This window comes from Budorcas taxicolor, chromosome 23 (genome assembly GCF_023091745.1).
Source record: "Budorcas taxicolor isolate Tak-1 chromosome 23, Takin1.1, whole genome shotgun sequence".
NCBI lineage: Eukaryota > Metazoa > Chordata > Mammalia > Artiodactyla > Bovidae > Budorcas > Budorcas taxicolor.
Window position 1 is genome coordinate 26794342 of NC_068932.1, and position 8718 is coordinate 26803059.

An 8718-nucleotide genomic window follows, 5' to 3' on the forward strand; every position below is an offset into this window, starting at 1 on the left:
TTAACAAGGAGACTTAAGAGCCAAAATGAAAGAGAAACTTGCTTCACATTCTTAGCTTATTTTTCTAAGTATCATGTATTGGGTCATAATAGCTTCAGAACAGACTTGAAATTGCCTTTATATTTTAAAAATAACCATTTTTAAATACAAGAAAAAGGAACAGAACTATTTCTATCTAGTAGTGGTAAATATTAAGCATGAATATTTTATTTGAGAAATTAACACTTAATTATAAGAAGTTTTGAAGTTATTACGGCTACGTAACAACAGCACTGTGCTTATAATAGACTACAGCAAGCTTATGTCACTCTTGTAGTGACTGGAGAATTCTAATTCAGTCTCGGTAGAGGTCCCGGAATTCTCAGCTCACACTCATGCCATTTATAATCTCCTTCCATTTTATTAAAATATATCCTTCCTTCAGTGGTCTCCTTCTAGGAGAGCTACCTCCTATGATTTGTATTTTGTAAATGAAGTAAGGACAGGAGATTATCTGTGCCTCTGTCTCTGGTTGTTCATAATTCTTCTCTGGGGTACTAATAGTGAATCATTTACAAAACTGACACTGTAGAGTTATTTGAGATATTCTGGCTTTTCTGGAAACTTCATGTCAGTTTGTTGTTAACATTTTGTTCTGTGTGTGTGTGTAATGATTAGGGCATGAATTCATAGATGCAACAGGGAGAAAACAACATGTCAGCAAGCATATCTTACCCCTCAGGTATCTGTCTACCTTCATCTTCCTCTATAAATCCTATTCATAGACAACTGGGATATTCCTTCAGTTCAATTGTTCAGTCATGTCTGACTCTTTGAGCCCCATAGACTGTAGCACTCCAAGCTTCCTTGTCCATCACCGACTCCTGGAGCTTGCTCAAATTCATGTCCATCGAGTCGGTGATGCCATCCAACTATCTCATCCTCTGTCATCCTCTTCTCCTGTCTTTGATCTTTCCCAGCATCAGGGTCTTTTCCAAGGAGTCAGTTCTTTACATCAAGTGGCCAAAGTATTGGAGTTTCAGCTTCAGCATCAGTCCTTCCAATGACTATTCAAGATTAATTTACTTTAGGATGGACTGATTGGATCTCCTTGCAGTCCAAGAGACTCTTGAGAGTCTCCTCCAACACAATAGTTCAAAAGCACCAATTCTTCAGCTCTTTGCTGCCGCAAAACCTTAGCTTACACTGACCCCTAGTATTTTCATCTATCCATTGACATATAACCTGTTTTTTAGAATATAGGTAAAATGCTGCCATTCATTAACTGTAGAGCCACTCATTAACTGCTAATCAAATCCCCACCCCAACACCAAAAGCCTTCACAAACATCCCCTGGATTCCCTCTTGTATCATGATACTTGGCTAGTCACACATTTCTTCTCATACAAACTAAAATTACTTTGAAGACAAGGTCTACAATTTATATATCTTTACCATAGCTCCATATTCAGGGTTCTGATTTTGAACATACTGAATTGACATTATTTCATGGTGGATGCCTAAAATGAATTTTTAAGTCCTACAGAATTTTATCCTTTAAGACCTCATTAAAAATGGTTTCTATAAATAAGAGGAATCTCTTACTTTACCCTATAAATCCTAGGGTCAAATGCAAAGTTTGCAGCCAGATTATACAGGCTCAGGTCCGAATTCTATTGTAAATAACTGAGAGACCTTGGGCAAGTTTTCTTGTTTTTCTTGGTTTCTACACACTCATCTATAAAGTGCACTTGATAAAAATAAAACTGATTATAAATACCAATTATACTGCACCATTGGAAGGCTTAAATATGCTAGTAGATGTAAAGAACTTAATAGTGAGTCCACTGAGGATATGGTTAAGTTCAGTTCAGTTGCGCAGTCATGCCCAACTCTTTGTGACTCCATACACTGCAGCATGCCAGGCTTCCCTGTCAATCAATAACTACCAGAGCTTGCTCAAATTCATGTCCATCGAGTAGGTGATGCCATCCAACCATCTCATCCTCTGTCATCCCCTTCTCCTGTCTTCAATCTTTCCCAACATCAGGGTCTTTTCCAATGAGTCAATTCTTCGCATCAGGTGGCCAGAGTATTGGAGCTTTAGCTTCAGCATCAGTCCTTCCAATGAATATTCAGGACTGATTTCCTGGTTTAATATCCTTTCAGTCCAAGGGATTCCCAAGAGTCTTCTCCAACACCACAGTTCAAAAGCATCAATTCTTTGGCACTCAGCTTTCTATATAAGCACACTCTCACATCCATACATGACTACTGGAAAAACCATAGCTTTGACTAGTAATGCTTCTATTTTTTAATATGCTGTCTAGGTTGGTCACAGCTTTTCTTTCAAGGAGCAAGCATCTTTTAATTTCATGGGACCAGATGCCATAATCTTAGTTTTCTGAATGTTGAGATTTAAGCCAACATTTTCACCCTCCTCTTTCATCAAGATGCTCTTTAGTTCTTCTTCACTTTCTGTCATAAGAGTGGTGTCATCTGCATATCTGAAGTTATTGCTATTTCTCCCGGCAATCTTGATTCCAGCTTGTGCTTCATCCAGCCCAGCATTTCGCAAGATGTGCTCTGCATATAAGTTAACTAAGCAGGGTGACAATATATAACCTTAACATATGCCATGAAATTAAAAGACACTTACTCCTTGGAAGAAAAGTTATGACCAACCTAGATAGCATATTCAAAAGCAGAGACATTACTTTGCCGACTAAGGTCCATCTAGTCAAGGCTATGGTTTTTCCTGTGGTCATGTATAGATGTGAGAGTTGGACTGTGAAGAAGGCTGAGTGCCAAAGAATTGATGCTTTTGAACCGTGGTGTTGGAGAAGACTCTTGAGAGTCCCTTGGACTGCAAGGAGATCCCACCAGTCCATTCTGAAGGAGATCAGCCCTGGGATTTCTTTGGAAGGAATGATGCTGAAGCTGAAACTCCAGTACTTTGGCCACCTCATGTGAAGAGTTGACTCATTGGAAAAGACTCTGATGCTTGGAGGGAGCAGGGGCAGGAGGAGAAGGGGACGACAGAGGATGAGCTGGCTGGATGGCATCACTGACTCGATGGACGTGAGTCTGAGTGAACTCCAGGAGTTTGTGATGGACAGGGAGGCCTGGCGTGCTGCGATTCATGGGGTCGCAAAGAGTCGGACACGACTGAGCGACTGAACTGAACTGAACATATTCCTTTCCCGATTTGCAAATAGTCTGTTGTTCCAGGTCCAGTCCTAACTGTTGCTTCTTGACCTCCATACAGATTTCTCAGGAGGCAGGTCAGGTGGTCTGGGATTCCCATCTCTTTCAGAATTTTCCACAGTTTGTGGTGATCCACAGTCAAAGGCTTTGGCATAGTCAATAAGGAGAAGTAGATGTTTTTCTGGAACTCTCTTGCTTTATCAATGATCCAATGGATGTTGGGAATTTGATCTCTGGTTCCTCTGCCTTTTCTAAATCCAGCTTGAACATCTGGAATTTTACAGTTCACATACTGTTGATGCCTGGCTTGGAGAATTTTGAGCATTACTTTGCTAGTGTGTGAGATGAGTGCAATTCTGCAGTACTTTAAACAATCTTTGGCATTGCCTTTCTTTAGGATTGGAATGAAAACTGACCTTTTCCAGTTCTGTGGCCACTACTGAGTTTTCTCAATTTGCTGGCATATTGAGTGTAGCACTTTTACAGCATCATCTTTTAGGATTTGAAATAGCTCAATTGGAATCCCATCACCTCCACTAGTGATGGTTCCTAAGGCCCACTTGCCTTCACATTCCAGGATGTCTGGCTCTAGGTGAGTGATCACACCAGCGTGGTTATCTGTGTCATGATGATCTTTTTTGTACAGTTCTTCTGTGTATTCTTGCCATGTCTTCTTAATATCTTCTTCTGTTAGGTCCATACCATTTCTGTCCTTTTTTGAGCCTATGTTTGCAGGAAGTGTTCTATTTGCATCTCTAATTTTCTTGAAGAGATCTCTAGTCTTTCCCATTCTGTTGTTTTCCTCTATTTCTTTGCATTGCTGAGGAAGACTTTATCTCTCCTTGCTACTCTTTGGAACTCTGCATTCAGATGGATATATCTTCCATCTTCTCCTTTGCCTTTAGCTTCTCTTCTTTTCTCAGCTATTTGTAAGGCCTCCTCAGATAACCATTTTGTCTTTTTTCATTTCTTTTTCTTAGGGATGGTCTTGATCACTGCCTCCTGTATAATGTCATGAACCTCCATCCCATAGTTCTTCAGGGACTCTATCAGATCTAATCCCTTGAGGATATGGTACAGGCTATATAAATATTAGCTGTATTGCTGTCTCTTATCTAGATTTAAAAGAGTATCCATAGGCTAACTTTGTCCTGCAATCATCATGTTTTGCTCCGCCTGACACTATTGCTACACATAACACTTTTTAGTTTGTTGCCAACATTAAAAGGAGGATATTTTGCATTATTCAGATTTCTGAATTTTCCCGGAAAAAAATAGAAAGCTTGGTTAACACTGAAACTTCTGTTTGCTGAAGGAGAAAAATCACCTGGAAGCAAGCAGTGCCTGCCCACTCTAGACAGGGTATGTGTTTTCTGGTGTTTCAGGGGCCGCAGCTGCTTGCTGCCTCCCTGAGCACATGTCATCCCTCACATCACACCTTTCCTGAGACACTCATCCAAACTATCTAGATAGTACATGGAGGCATTGGTTTTAAGACTCTGACATTTTAAAATAATAATAATTCATGAATACATCACTGATGATCACCTATAGCAAAATAACACAGCCTGGATGCGAATGCTACTGTTGCAATAACTATAACCTTGATTGTCTCTGAGGTGAGGTGAGGTGAGGTGAAGTCGCTCAGTCATGTCCGACTCTTAGCGACCCCATGGACTGTAGCCTACCAGGCTTCTCCGTCCATGGGATTCTCCAGGCAAGAATACTGGAGTGGATTGCCATTTCCTTCTGCAGGGGATCTTCCCGACCCAGGGATCGAATCCGGGTCTCCCGCATTGGAGGCAGGCGCTTTAACCACTGAGCCACCAGGGAAGCCCCTGGTGATTGTCTCTAGCCAGTGATTATTGACTACACACTATCTGTCATGCACTGTCATAGACACTTGATATAAATTAACCTCACTACTTATGAGAAACTTGCAAGGTAGGTATTTGTCATTGTTGTTGTTGTGCAGTTGCTAAGCCGTGTCTTACACTTTGAGACCCCATGGACTACAGCACTCCAGGCTTCCCTGTCCTTCACTATCTCCCGGGGTTTACCAGATTCATGTCCAAAAGTAGGTATTATTAATTCCATATTTTACAAGTAAGAGAATGGAAGCTCAGTGAAATATAGCCACTCACCCAAGGCCACTCAAGGTATCAGCAAAACAACACAGGACTATCTGGCCCCAAACCCAGTGCTTTTCCACCATATTGACATGTCTTCCTCTTGTCAATCTTTCTGGCTTCTCTTATACAGTATTTATCCACGTTCCAAGGAAGACTGAAAGAGGGAGACTTTAGTTTTACTGTGCATATGATGAATTGAAGCATAGGCAGACCCCAGAGGAAAAAAAGTGACATAGATGAGTAAGCATTGTCCTAGGACAGATGCAGATATTGTTTCTCTATTAGGAATACTATGAAAATTAATTCAGAAAAAGAAGTGCTAGAGCTTTTTCCAACTGAATCCTCTGAAGTGAGACAAAGGGCTTTAAAGATATGATTTTCCAGCTGCTGATGCTCAGTCATACTTTAGAATATATAGATTTATATATATAGATATATAAAACATTTCTATTTTGAAAGCATAACAACCCTTTTCTAAAGAAGCAGAGAAACAATGCATTTTCACTGACATTACAAACTGGGAAGAGTATTTCAAGCAAGAGAAAATGCTATGTTTGTGTATACATATGAGTTCAGTCACTCAGTTGTGTCCGACTCTTTGCAACCCCATGGACCGCAGCATGCCAGGCTTCCCTGTCCATCACCAACTCCTGGAGCTTACTCAAACTCATGTTCATTGACTCAGTGATGCAATCTAACCATTTCATCCTCTGTTGTCCCCCTCTCCTCCTGCTTCCAATCTTTCCCAACTTCAGGGTCTTTTCCAATGAGTCAGTTCTTCGCATCAGCTGGCCAAAGTTTTGGAGCTTCAGCTTCAGCATCAGTCCTTCCAATGAATATTCAGGACTTATTTCCTTTAGGATGGACTGGTTGGATCTCCTTGCAGTCCAAGGGACTCTCAAGAGTCTTCTCCAACACCACAGTTCAAAAGCATCAATTCTTCAGCGCTCAGCTTTCTTTATAGTCCAACTCTCACATCCATAATGACTACTGAAAAGCCATAGCTTTGACTAGATGGACCTTTGTTGGCAAAGTAATGTCTCTGCTTTTTATATATGAGAGAGAGAGAGGGAGAATTAAGTACTCATTATTCGTTTTCATTAGGCTACACAAACATTTTCATAATTTTACTAAGAATAACTTGAAGTTGCTTGTTAAATATTGTTTATTGTTTCATTGATAAGGTTGGAGCTCAAATGATTATTGTTTTCCTGGATCATTTGTATTATTACTAGGAATTATGCTTTTTGATCTGTTGGAGGTTTTTGCAAGCTTTTTTCTATATTCTGTGGGGGCTTCCCTGGTAGCTCAGCTGATAAAGGATCCACCTACAATGCAGGAGACCCCAGTTTGATTCTTGGGTCGGCAATATCTGCTGGAGAATGATAGGCTACCCACTCCAGCATTCTTGGGCTTCCCTGGTGGCTCAGCTGGTAAAGAATCTGCCTGTCATGCAGGAGACCTGGGTTTGGAAGATCCCCTGGAGAAGGGAATGGCTACCCACTCCAGTACTCTGGCCTGGAGAATTCCATGGACTGTATAGCCCATGGGGTCGAAAAGAGTCGGACACCACCCAGCGACTTTCACTCAGTCTGATTCTCAAGAAGCAAAGTACTCAATGCAATGTTTCAGTTTCAGAATAAATTACTTAAAATGCCCTGAAAGTCTGTCTTTTCTCCTTCCCTCTCTGGAAAACATAGGAAAGCAAGGTATTAATTGCCACAGTAATAGTCTGGCAGCTCTGGTATCCACTGCTTGATCATCAAATCATATTTATACTGGGCTAATTAATAATATTCTTCAAATACAATAGTAAATGCAGGTGAGCTAAGAAGTGCTTAGGAGAAAAAAAAAAGAAACAAAATACCACTGAAATATTGCAGACAAATCACATACAGACCAATTCCTCCAAGCCCCCAAAATAATTAACTCCAGAGAGTTCATGAACTCTCAAATATTGATAGGCATTCCACCATGGCAGTTACTAAATAGATTCACCAAAACTGATTATAAACAAATGACCTGCTGCTTCAGAAAAGGGGTAAAGTATATCTCAAAATTCTTTGCATTTGTCTCAATTGCTATGCTTACTATGTTCCAAGCAAGAATAAATAGTGTTGGAGGGAGGGGTGTGAGGACGTGATCCTAATAAGTCACACAGAGGAAAAATCCCTAATCTCCATTTAAATTACAGTGAGAGTTGTCAGCCATAAGCGCAACAAACAAATGACCAAGCTCTGGGTTCTATTGCAGTTCACCTTAACCTTACTCAGATTTTGTCTACTGATTCTACAGTAATTGAAAATGCCACAAAAATAATGCCTTCCTTACTACAGTGTAGAATTAAGCAATTACTATAAATAAAGAATAATCAAGTTAAACTATTTTAATAGTAAACTGTCACTATGCTGTTTTTAATCTATATGTACAAAATAATTTATCATGTATATAGCACCTACTCTCTTGACTATGCCAACATATTCATCTGGCTTTCTGTCTCCTGCAAGTTCTCAATCATCTTTACATGAGCAAACAGTCACATTCTCAGAGAAGCAAATATCCTAATATATTCATGCTATTATTGTTCCTTGGAAAAGATCCAGAGCTTCAATAAGGCAGTGATTGGAAATGCACAAAGTATTTTAATATCCTAATTATTTTGATTTAACTTCCTCTAATAGTTTAAATTGATACTGAATTTATTTAGACCCCATTAGAGTTTTGTTTTTTTTTAACAGACTATAAACGCAGACTGAACTTAATCTCAAGACAAAATTAATTATTCATGCTTCAAATTGCTGATACATTTTTCCAAAAACCTGCCACCCTCTTCTACACTCAGCCTTTAATTTTAATTTCCTTTTCCATTTTAGGAAAGTAATTATTGGCAATGTATATGTCATTCTGAAGAGCAGTGAGGCCTTCTTCTCACTGATCTGAACATAAAACAGGCTCTCAGAGCTGCAAGGAGAGAAGTTGCTAAGTGTCATCAATTTGATATCACTATCATAGCCTCCCATCCCCTTGAAAATGAGCTACTGCAGAGAGAGAAGACCATACAGTTGTAAGAATCTCTTCTGTATTAATAACAGGAGAAAGTGAAAGTGAAAGTCACTCAATTGTATCCGACTTTTTGCGATCCCATGGACTATACAGTCTATGGAATTCTCTAGGCCAGAACACTGGAGTGGGTAGACTTTCCCTTCTCCAGGGGATCTTCCCAACCCAGGGATTGAATCAATAACGGGAGAGTCAATCATTAAATGACCTCATACAAACCACAGAAAACTCAAGAGTGTTTTCAGTGAATGCAGCACACTTTTGTGTAAGTCAATGCTCATCTTTCATCCATTTTGCTGAATTCAAATGGCTGTTTTCAAGGGAAGTGGGCTTTTGACTC